At 49.5% G+C, this 12,402-nt stretch overlaps 1 protein-coding gene across 6 annotated transcripts in view; it reads right to left on the bottom strand.

Annotated features, from left to right (window-relative positions):
- Positions 1–11,557, bottom strand: part of TEX2 (testis expressed 2) — a 105,880-nt gene extending 94,323 nt beyond the window's left edge. For 3 of the 6 annotated variants that reach the window (XM_053893316.1, XM_053893317.1, XM_053893318.1), the window contains exon 1: positions 11,424–11,557. The gene's annotated coding sequence lies outside the window, so the exon portion shown is untranslated. Of the gene's footprint in view, positions 1–10,257; positions 10,431–11,423 lie in introns of those variants that run through there. The other 3 variants (XM_019466531.2, XM_019466533.2, XM_019466535.2) reach the window with 3 other exon arrangements.
- Positions 11,558–12,402: the final 845 nt, after the last annotated feature.

Raw genomic sequence — 12,402 nt, 5'->3', positions numbered from 1 at the left:
GAAAATTTCGGGCCCTGCACTTGCTACATTTGCTGCCAAAGCAACTCTATCACCGAATTCAGAAACTCAAGGTATGTTTTCTCCTTCCATAAGATTTTCATGCCACAAATCAGACCTCATGAAATAAAATTTGCTTCAGGCTGTTAAGCCTCTGCCAACACCCCTCTTGATCACAAAAGCTAGGCTGACCAAATGAGGTTGGTCTCTGGCTCAGAATATGATCAATAGTCATTTCTGTTGGGAGGTTTAGCCTTAAAAAAAAAAGTTAATGCTCCTGTTTTACCATTAACCTACCCCATCAGGATCGAATACCACTCATCACATCCCCATAGACATTATCCTACCCTGGGAAATTAAAACAAAAGCAACTCCTTTCCCATGGGTCTTCTCTGACTTATTTTCCATTTCGATCTTGCCTCTGAACTTAGCCAGGGCAAGCAGCTCGACTTTCCCCGAGGACAACTCCCTTCAGACTTCTAGAACAGGTACTGCAGTGTCTGCTCTGAACTCTTAGTGGGGGGAGGGGGGAGGCAGACGGAGACCAAGAAGGAGCCACGTTAAATCAGTCATTGCTATGGGGTGATACTCAAGAGGTCATTTCCATCAGGCATCTGGACTTGAAGACACCAAGATGGCTCCTGTTCAGCTTCCATGATAGCAGTTCCATCATTTTTATCAAAGGAAACAACAGTATAAGGTAGGAGATGCTCTGAGAGCAGGGGCTGTGGATCCAGCCAAGCCTAAACCCAAGCTCTGTGCTTATTTCTGGGCTGCGGTCGTAGGCTCCCTTGCCCTCCGCACACGGCTTTACCCTGTCCACAATGTCAACTGGCTTTTCCTTATTTGTCATCATTAGGTCCAAACAGCACCCTGTCCCCACGACACACACACACACACACACACACACACACACACACACACACACACACACACACACTTCCCTCTACCTGCTCTCAGAGGTGAAATATCAGCAAGGTAGTGCTAAACCTACCACATGGTCCACTTCTAATAAGTCGCCTAAAAACGTCTACATGATCTACGACATCTGCCAGGGGCCTCTTTTAAGATCTGTCTATGGAACACAATCATTGCCACCTCAGTCTGGCGGGCTGTCTGTCCTACAATTACATACCTGCCCCTGCTCTTTCCATCACAACAGGAATGCTCGCCACGAGCTTTCCGTGGTCAGGGCACACAGAGGGAATCTCTCCTGTGATTTTCCGTGGGGCCAGGGGTGCCCATGCCACTTTGCTCTATTCCAACCTACCAGCAGATCATATTTACCTGTTAAGGTTTCCAGTGCCTGGAGGCATTGGCTGCTCAGCCTCAGGCAGGAGTTTACAGATACGTGACCCCTTCCCTCCACACTGTTCTCAAGCAGCTTTGGTGCTAATTTCCATTTGAGACTTTCTGGGCACCACTTTGGTGGCCACACTGCTGCTGAGTCACACAGGTCTCTGTGTTGTCAGCTTCTGTAGATTTCCTGTACACTTTTCTCTTTTTCTTTTTATACTTTTCTCTTCTATCCCCTTAATATTCAGCTTAAAGCCTTTCCAACCAGACTTGCAAGTCTCCCAGAAAAGACATCACTCTGGTCTTCAATAAATACCTCCTCTCTGGTTATTAGACAACCTGGTCTAGGGACCCAGTCCCTTCTTCCAAAGCAAAGCAAAGGGAAAAGAAGTTACCAAGGAAACCAGCTAATGACATCCCACATCATTTTTCTCTTTCAGAATCACAATCACAAAAGTTGTAGAAGAAATTTAACCTCCATCTCTGCCTCAAGTCCATTTCCTTTCTAGAACTTCAAAGTTCCAGTGTAGATCCAGATGTCTCTTATGACTCCCTCCCATGTGACAGGTGATCTGAGGAGGGAGGCTCTTCCCCTCACCTGGAAACTGGCCTCAAGGAGAGGGCAAGTCACCCCACCTGCAGGGCCAGGTCTAAGTACAGCTGCCTCCCCAACAGGCATTCTCCCCAAATCAGGAAGCTTCTTCCCCTCCCACTGCTGCCTAGAGCCCTCTTCAGGGCTCATCTGGCATTATTTTTGAGTAATACCAGGGGCTATTAAACACCCGCTGAACACCTCCAAGGGCAGAGTGCTCTGGTTTGTCGATGGGAGTGAGGACAGGGGAGGGGGGTGTGAGAGGGAGGAGATACAAATACGAACAGGGCACAATCCCTATCTTCTAGAAGGAAAGTAAGACTACTTTATCCCTGACTGTGGACCACATGTGGAAGACTCTAACCTTGAGGCCTCAATTTGGAGACCCGTGCTACTGATGACGTACTTTGGCAAAGAGAGCCACTTCCTGAAGCTGGAACAGGAAGCCCGTCCAGAAGAGAGGGCCACCCTTCCAACCTGGCCCATACAAAGGTTTCGGAAGGTAGGACAACCCCCAGCCTGGGGACTTGTGTTTGCTGCCAGGAGGATGTGGAGGCGCAGAGGAGACGGGCTGAGGGCCCGGGCTGTCTTGGTCACCTCTATCTTCCCAGCACATAGTAGATGCTCAATGAGCATGTTTCAAAAATGGTTGACAGTTTTCAAGAATAGATTTAAGAGCAAATCAGGAGAACAGCTTTTCTGAAAAACAGGTGCCAAGGGAAGTGTAATACCAGTGAGTTGCAGAGTATGTACAGCCAATGTTTTCTGCCAGGAGTAATTTACATTTGTCTTCACTGCAAAAGCAAGGCGGCCCTTACCTAGTCCTTTACGAAGTGATATGATTTTTCTCTTTAAACCTCTCCTGAATGGTCTCTCTCTCTCCCATTTCACTGCCACTGCTCTGGTCCAAATGACCACCTTTTTGCTTGGAAGACAGCAGCATCCCCCTCATGGCTCTCCCCACGGCGACTTCCGTCTATTTGCCCCACTGTCATGGGAGTGATTTTAAAAAATGCCCTAATGTGGGGGCACGTGGCTGGCTCAGTCAGTAGAGCATGTGACTCTTGATCTCAGGGTCTTGAGTTCAAACACCCCATTGGGGGTAGAGCTTACTGAAAAAAAATATTAAATTAAAAAAAATTCCTAATATGAGCATGTCACATTCTTGCCCAACACCCCAAGAGAGCCTCTTGTTGCTCGTGGGTTAAGATCCATATTCTGAAAAGTGCTGTGTGATCTAGTCCCTCCTGCCTTCTGCTTCAGCTGGGCCACATGGCTCTCTCCTCCTAGTTTATGTTCCAGGCACCTTTCTGTTCCCAGGAGGAAGGGACGGAGGCCTGCTCAGAAGCACCTGCTCCCTCTTCAGGAAACAGCTCCGCCCGCTCACCTCACTCCCTTTTGTTCTCGTCCTTTGTAGCCCTTCTCACCATTTCTCATGACATATTTTTTAATAGACATCTGCTTTTCTCCTTCTCCCAGGAGGGCAAGGACCTTGTCAATTTTGCTCACCCCCATATACCCAGTACCTGGCACACTATCTGACCCATTGTGCAAGCTTCTTAAATGTTTGTTGGGGGCGCCTGGGTGGCGCAGTCGGTTAAGCGTCCGACTTCAGCCAGGTCACGATCTCGCGGTCCGTGAGTTCGAGCCCCGCGTCAGGCTCCGGGCTGATGGCTCGGAGCCTGGAGCCTGTTTCCGATTCTGTGTCTCCCTCTCTCTCTGCCCCTCCCCCGTTCATGCTCTGTCTCTCTCTGTCCCAAAAATAAATAAAAAACGTTGAAAAAAAAAATTAAAAAAAAAAAAAAATGTTTGTTGGGTCATAAATGAATGAATGAATGAATGAATGCAAGTACAGTAGAAAACAAGGAGCAAGTTGAGAAACGCTCTTTAAAATTTGGGTTCATTGAAGGGATCGAACAGTTTTTATAGCAGAATAACTCAGAAAGGGAAATAAGGGGGAAAACAGTCCACGGGAATTCATCCTTGGAGTATCCAGTGGGTTCAGATCCATCTTACAAAAGAAGCAAGTTCTGCGCCCTTGACCCAGACTTCAAATGCATTCTCCTGTCAAGTTGCAAGGGCGGCCCTCTAGTCTGGATGGGCCTCCTGTCCCAGCCTCAGGAGGCATCACTCTCAACTGAGTATGTGATCGGGGGCACGGGGCTCCAATTTGAGACCCCAGGTTACAGGCTTCCGTGTGCAGCCGAGTCAGGGATGCCTACTTTTCACAAGCAAGTCCATGAGGGGTTGTAAGAAATGTTCATTTAGGATTCTGAATTTTAACTACCAACACCAGTCCTGTAATTAGGCAGCATGCAACAATTTTTTTTTTCCCCTGGGACCATATCTACCATATAATTTTATATTCCAAAGATACATTTACACTGATAGAAAATCCACCAATAATGCTTCAAATTGAAACTATCTTGGAACAAGATTAGGAAAATGTCACTAATTATTGCAACAATGATAGATCTACGGGGCTCATTATGTTATTCTTTTGTGAATTTAAGAAACGTTTCCAGGGGCGCCTGGGTGGGTGGCTCAGTCAGTGGAGCATCCCACTTTGGCTAGGGTCGTGGTCTCGCGGTTCCTGGGTTCCAGCCCCGCGTCGGGCTCTGTGCTGACAGCTCAGAGCCTGGAGCCCGCTTCAGATTCTGTGTCTCCCTCTCTCTCTGCCCCTCCCCTGCTCTCAGTCTCCTCTCTGTCTCTCAAAAATAAATAAACATTAAAAAAAATTTTTTTTAATGTAAAAAATGTTTCCAGAATAAAGAGAAAATTTTAAAGGAACGAATGCAATTATATACAAATTTGATCAGTTCTAACAGATACTCTGCAGGATAAATACAAATTTTGATACGGCTGGGTCTATACTATTTTACTAAACATCCCAAACCAGGCCAAAGAACCAAAGCCAGTGACTCCTTTTATGAAATTTCTTCCTATATGATCCTGACGTGTGGCGGCTTCCCTGAGAAAGCACCACACCAAATCTCATAGGGCATGGAGTTCAGGCAGGCACTGCACTTAGCAACTCTGAGTTGTCACATTTGATCACCAGCCTCTGGCCTCTGCCTCCTCTTATAAGGAAAAAAAAAAAGGCTAAAAATTGACCTCCCGTGTCCAAACACGAATGCAGACAACTGCAGGAAGGAGCAGAGGAACACTGCTTCTGGTCCCCGCTTGCTTCCAGCCGAACACAGCACCCACAGCCGATGGAGCAGAGGCCCCATGGCAAGTGCTCCCCATGCACAGGTGCTCAATGTTAGCGCATGACAGACGGACCAACACCGAGCTACCGCAGAATGCGTCCAGCAGACACGCATATTAGCTATCTTAGTCTCCTCTTCAGCCCTGCGGTCACTTTACACACGGAATGATGGAAAATGCTGACCGAGAACAGTGGCTTACCCACTCCAGGTCAAGTTCTCCACTGTGTGAGAATCAGCAGACCCTCGCCCCCAGCCCTTCCTATACATGCCTGGCACTGTTCTCCAGACCTCGCAGACATCAGCTCATTCAATCCTGATGTCAGTTGGAGGCGGGAAACTGAGGCACCACGAGGCTAAGAAATCCTCGAGGCCCCTGAAGCAATGCCTGGCTCCTGAGCCCTGGCTCTTCGTCTCTATGCATGGCTCTCCCTGGGTCTCCCCGTGACGCCTCCTTCCCCATCCTCGCCCCTCCTCCCCACAGCCACACTTTCCACATGCCGCTCCCTCTTGAAATGCTTTCCTGGACACTCCCCATGCTGGCTGGCTCCCTTTCTTCCTGCTCAGTGCACTGTTCTTCCCCTTCAGAGGAAGGAGCCTTCACACTTCTCACAGTGTAATATATACACACAATGCATACATCTCGACTTGTTTATTGCCTGCACTAGATAATGTGCTGTATGCCGGGCAGAGACCACATCTGTTTTGCTCCCCACTGGATCTCCAACACCAGGCACAATCGTTGGCTCTGGTAGATGCTCAAATATTTATTGACTGAGTAACAGTCATTGTTCAGTCAGTCCTTTCAATGGCAAGATTTTTAAATTCTCTATTTCAAGCCCCAAATGATAAATAGAACCATCTTTAGGAACACTGCTTAAAAAGACAGCATTAGATGTAAGAAAGAATTTAAAATTGAATAAGAGAACAGGCCAGCTTATGTCAGCTGTAAGAAACAACAGAGAAATGAAACTCAGAAAATGCATATTGTGATTCTGAAAGATTATTTGCAGGAGCAATCCAAGGGGTGGGTTTAAATCTCAAATCCCAAATAAGCTTACCACTGAAGAGGGTTCCTCTTGCCCTGGGCCATTCTCAGTTGTTAGGATAAGCCGGGGAGGCACTCAATTTGTTAGTTCCAATAAACTTCTTAGTAGGGCAAAGCCCTCAGAACCAGCATTTCAGGCAAACCCAAAAGAGAGAGGTTACCTGATTGTTTCAAAGCCAACCCACGTTTCCTATCCCACCAGCTTCCACACGGAAAGGCTGCTGGATTCTGCTCTCAATGGTCCCACTTATGCTCACAGCGACCCAGGTTCTGGCTTCTGTTCATCAAAGAAAAACTTTGCCTTTCAGGGACTTAAGTCGCCTACAACTCCCATAGGGGTTATTCTTTACCTTGAACAAAGTTCTCCCAGTACACAGCAGATGTCCTGAACAAGAACTCAAATTTAAACAGGTGTTGAGTACATGAGAAAAGAGTAGGATATTTGTGACTCAAAGCAGGGGAAATCTAGGAGCACCTGGGTGGCTCAGTGAGGCATCTGACTCTTGACTTCATCTCAGGTCATGATCTCATGGTTTGTGACATCGAGCCCCAGGCAGATTCAATTCATTCTCTCTCTCTCTCTCTCTCTCTCTCCCTCCCTCCCTCCCTCTTCCCCACTCATGCACTCTTGCACGCTCTCTCTCTCAAAATTAATAAATAAAGTTAAAAAATAAAGCAGGGGGAATCCTGCTTTTGAACTGGAAAACTCCTAGGGCACATGGCTTGAGAGGATTCCCAGACAAGGCAGGGTCCATCGGAAACAACCATAGCGCTCATACAGGTAGCAACATTAGCCCTCATCTTTGCTGTGTGATCACAGACAAGTTACTTACTTCTCTGAACCTCAGTGTTCTCATCTTAAATAAGACTGATAGTGGGATCTACTACTCATAGGGCGATGTGAGATTTAAAAAGTAGAGACAGTGCCTGGCACACAGCAATTCTCCATCAATGATACTCGACTCATTTGTTATCACCTGACTATTGTTTTCTGCTTTACAAAGCACTATCACAAACACCCAAGTGAGACTTCAGGGAATCCTGAACGAAGTGAGTGTCTTTCAACCATTTAATTTCTTAGATCCTTAGTTCATAAACTGGCATAATCTACGATACTGTGTTGGAGGGGGTCGGGGGAGGAGACTGAGAAATCAAGTCCTCATTTTGGAAAAGAGACCCTTGAGGCTCAGAGTGGTGAAATGAGCCCAAGAACTCACATAATAAAACCCTAGGACTAGAGCAGGCCTTCCGACGGCCACTCTAGTGCTGTCTCTACCTCACCTACTGCTAGTCAAGGGCTTCTGTACTTTCATGACCAGCTAGCCTCCTTCTGATTAATCTCCCAGACACTTTGCCCAAAGCAATTAAACATTAGAAGTTTTGAAAGGGGAAACACAGAATCTTGTATATAACCTTGAGGTGCTTTAAACTTCACACGTGAGAGCATTCGCATCAGTGTAGGTTTCCAATCTTCTTATAACGATATTTCTTTTTAACTCGGGATTTAAAGTTGACAAAAACCTTAATGAATAGGCAGGACAAAGGGAGTTGTCTGTCCATGGCTCGTTAGCTCCTGAAGTTAACACTTCTCATGGGGACAAGAGTCAGCCAAAGGATAGAGTTCCAGGCAAACTGGAAAACGCTCCTTTGGCCCACAGATCATGGATTAGTGCCTAAACTCCAAGTGGTAAATCTTCTGAGATGTCCCCAGCTTTTCCAGAGTGACCCACCACTTAACCCTAGCCCTGTCATTCAATAGCATCCACTGATACTGGGTGCTCACTATGTGCCAGGCATGTGAGCGACTTCGCGTAATCCTCACGACTACCTATAAAGAATATGCTACTATGGTTCATCTGAGACGCCACTACTGTACGATGTACCATTATTTTATGTGCAAAAAGAGGACATCGCTGCCAACTACAACTGTGAGACCCCATACATCATGAGACACTTATCTTCAGAAATGTTAAGATGAGACAAACTGTACATATCTTAGCACGGCTGAAATGTGCATACTGTCCCCGTTTTACAGATAAAGAACTGAAGTATAGAGAGAAAAAAAAATTTCGCCAAAGTCACAGAGCTGCTAAATGGAAGCACTGGGATGCCCCCTGGTAAGTATGGGCAGTAAACTCAAATCTCCCAGCAGCCACGTGAATTACCCAAAACGGTACCAGGCAGAGAGGCAGGACACAGGGCGCTAATTCTTGGTCCACCGTGAGCATATTAACTGTAGCAATTCCCTGAACATCTCTGAACCTGACCTTCCATATGTCCAAAGAAGGCACTGTGCTAGAACTGCGATTCCTCTTCTGGGAGAAGCCATGGAGTCCAATGGAAAAAGCAGGCTTTGGAATCAGAAAGTTCTAGACTGAAATTCTTGCTCCACCATCTAACCCGCTTATCACTCTAGACAAGTTACTGAACTGCTCTGAGCCTCAGTTCCCTCCCTCTTCCATAAAATGAGGCTACCACAACCTATCTCCCTTAGAGCGCTGCTCAAGGACTGGAGATATGTATGTGTATATATATCTCCTACTGGAGGCAGGGAGAGGGGGAGAGGGAGAGAGGGAGAGGGACAGAGAAAAGAGAGAGAGAGAGAGGGAGGGAGAGGGAGAGGGAGAGGCAGAGGAGAGAGAGGGAGAGGCAGAGGAGAGAGAGGGAGGGAGGGCGAGAAAGGAGTACACAGCAGAGTTGGAATTAAACAAATGCTCTCTTTTCTGTATTAGCTGCCTTCTGCTTTGGGACAGGATCAAACAACAAACGTTCCCTGCAACCTCAACAATTCCCAAGGGGGACGCTCAGGAGAGCCCAAGGGTCAGACAGAAGAAAGCAGATGCTGAGGGATACTCAGGCCCAGAAAATGAAGTGGAAACATCTGGCGGCCAGGGACGATGTTTGTTTCATGAACTTCCAAATTTTTGAACAAATAAATTGCTAGAAGGAAGGCAGAACAGGAGCCAACACCATGAAAAGATACTGGCCAACAGATACGAGGATGCAGACGGGTTTATACCAAACCTGACACGGAAAACCATTCTCTGAAGTTTCAGTTTGACACCAAAAGTGATCTACAGTGGGAAGACTCTCCCCTGTTGTTCTGTTTTGTTCTTACACTAAGTAATATTCGGTGTATTTCTCCCTTTCTTTCCTCAAGGACTTCAGAAGATCCTTAAAAGAGAGCTTTTTTGACTTGGCGGGAAGGCGAATCATACCACATGTAGAAACAAACTCTCCACCCGTTTTGGTTTTTTCCACCACAACCCACAATGCCTGGCAGTTTCTGGCACACTATCGGCTCAATAAAAATTAGTTGAATGAATATTTTTCGACTCTACGCGATTTCTTTTGGATGAAGACTCCAAAACATCTTGTCCGTTGATTCGACCTGAAAAGCCTAATCTCTCCTGCTGCTTTTCCAGAAGTATTCCAAAAACATAATCTCTAATAAACAAACAATACCTTCGGTATGTGTGGTATCTCCAATCCTTTCACAGGGCCACATGCTACTTTCTTCCAACCTCCAAGCCCCGGACACTCAGCCCAAGCACACTCTTGCACTTCCCTTCCCTCCCTCCCTCCCTCCCTCCGTCCCAGCCCCCGGGTGACTTGTCAGTTGTTGCAATGACCACCATCTTGATTTGAATCAGGTTGCTAATCTCCTTCCTCTCAGGCATAGCACCCCTTCCTGGAGATAAATGCAGGCCAAGTTGAGTTCGCCCACAGCCCTCTCTGCACATGGACTTGAGGCCTTCAGGGACACTCCCGGAGAGGCCCGTGTGAAAGAAAGAAGCTGTATGGCAAAAGGCCCGCTCTCTCCCCATCACCTTGGGAGGCTTACTTGTTTTCCGTAAGTGTAGACCAACTACCAATTCTTGGAAGAACTTGAAATACCAAAACAGCTTAAGGGTTGAGTAAGAACTAATAGAAATGGCTGTCTGACTCTTTCAATACCTCCTTTGAGACAAGCTTCACTGTGTCACCTGGTTCTAAACTCACAAACCTGGCCTGCTCAAATACCCCCTATCCTGGACTTCAAGGATCATTTGCCCCTCTGATTTTCCTTATTGGTCTCCATGTAAAAGTCACTCATTGTTTTCCTTCCAGCTTACATCTGGCTCCTGAAAGGAATCCTTTAAATCCTTTGATGAGAACCATCAAAATGTGCAGAAGGCCGACTCCTTTCAATTCCTGTGCAGAGCAGAACCACGGTGGACTTCAAACAGGAATCTGGTACCACCCCTGCCTTCAAGGAGCCCACGCTTTCCCTTCAACTCTAAAAAAGTATGTCCGCCCGGCGCAGTGTCTGTAAAAACGTAGTGACAAAGTACTTCATAGCTTCGGAGAGCGAGCGAGGGTGGAAACAGACTTTGCCCTTACATTTGATGCCCCGTAACCATGACGACCGATGGTTTAAGTAACCATCAACCCACTGAGGGGCTACGTTTTCCAAAAACCGTTTGCAAAAGGGGAAAACTCCCCTGCACCAACTCCCGCGTCGGCCGTGCGATCTGGGCGGCGTGCGTGGTGCAACCGGAGTAGCTGTGCGTTCCTCCTCCCGGTGCCTCGGTCTCGCTGGGGTGCGAGCCAGCGGCCGGCAGCCCCAGCCTCCACCGTCACACCCGCGCTCCCGGGCAGGGCACCTGGCGTTAGGCCTCAGCCCAATGTCACTTGTTAACCTTCCGATCCCCCGGCTCTCGGCACGCCGCCGCCTCCTGTCTGAGGCACGCAAACCACCCCACCGCCACCCGCGATTTCCAAGGAGTTGGAGAAAAACAACCCGAGCGCAGCCGGCCCCTGACAGATCCGCGTAAAAGTAACTGCGGTTCTCGACTTCCAAGCATTTAGTGACGCGGGCGAGGGGGGCGGCAGGAGCCGGGGGGCCCATTCATAAAATTACGAGCTGTTTTCCTTTAGTTTGCGAGTGGACGGCCCTCCCTGGCCCGGGCCGAGCCCGGAGCCCGGAGCCCGCGGACGGCAGGCTGGAGGGGATGGGCCGGCCGGCGCCTCCGTTTGGGGTCAAGCCCAAACCGCCACGCCCGACCCCAAACGAACGAGGCGTTCGCCCGGGGGCGTCGCGGGTGGGCGTCTCCCGTCAACGCCGCGTCGTGACAGCGGGGCGGGATCCCGGGAGGGGGCCGATCCCCTTGCCCCGCCGCACCAACGGCCGCCGGCCCCCGGCACAGCCGGGACCCTGCGGGGTCGGGCCGCCCCCCGCCCGGGCCTTCTCCGCGGGCGCTCCCTCCACCGCCCCCCGCCCGGCCCCGGTCGCGCTCACCCCGGCTCCGCTGGCTGCTTCATTGTACTGCGCCGGCGCCCGTGCTCCGCGGCCGCCGCGGCTCCGGCTCGGGCTCGGGCTCCGGCCGCTGTCCTGCCGCCCGCCCGCCCCCGGGCACCGGCCGCCCCGCCCCGCCGGCGGACCCGCCCCGCGCCCGCGGCCGCCGCCACCAACCAGAGGGCCGCAGGGGCGGAGCAGGCCGCGCGCCAGACACGGCCAATCCAGCCCCTACCCGCGCGCCGAGGAGCGACCGCGGAAATGGGCGCGCGATTGGTCAGGTCTGTTAAAGGGACCGCCGCCCACAGGGCTAGAGGGGCGGTGACACGGTTACCTGCAGAATCCGGGTGGGAGGGGTAAGAGCTCCTCTTCTCTCCCAGCTCAGCTGCGGCGCTTTCTCCAGTTCTTTGCACTTACTAATTTCCTCTTCCTGCAGCCTAGCAAACAAGTGGGGGCAGAACGTGCCCTGGCCGAAGGGAGAAACTGAGGCTGCGAGAGCCAGGGGTTTCCCGGTGGGCGTATTCACTCAAATTTGGGTTTTAGAAGGCCGTCATCTATCCCGTCCAATCCCAGAAATTCGCTTCAAAAGACACATCCTCAGCTTCACCCTGGAGGATTTTAACATAAAGATCCGTAGGTCCCACCAGAGTCTCTCATTTCCTACTTCTGGAATGGGACTGGGGAAAATACGCATTTTTCAACATCCCTCCCCCGACGTGAGTCTAATGTAGGTGGTACAAGATCCACACACACTCAGGTGCGTATTTCGACTCCATCATAGTAATGGAATTCAAAGTCAACTGCCAAAAATAAAGCTAAACTCTCTTTTATCCTCAAAATCAGTAATATGGCTGGGAGACTTTCTAGCTGGGCTGGAGGCCACCTACTAAGAAACTCAGAGCAGCTGGCTGAGTGGGTCCTGCTAAGAACTGAATTTGAAGGGAACTGGGCTGGGATGAGGTAACAAACCAGTCTTGTTCTC

This window comes from Panthera pardus, unplaced genomic scaffold (genome assembly GCF_024362965.1).
Source record: "Panthera pardus isolate Hobbes unplaced genomic scaffold, ASM2436296v1 HiC_scaffold_3, whole genome shotgun sequence".
NCBI classification, from domain to species: domain Eukaryota; kingdom Metazoa; phylum Chordata; class Mammalia; order Carnivora; family Felidae; genus Panthera; species Panthera pardus.
Note: the sequence above shows the minus strand (reverse complement) of the source record. Positions and strands in the feature narration are given on the sequence as shown.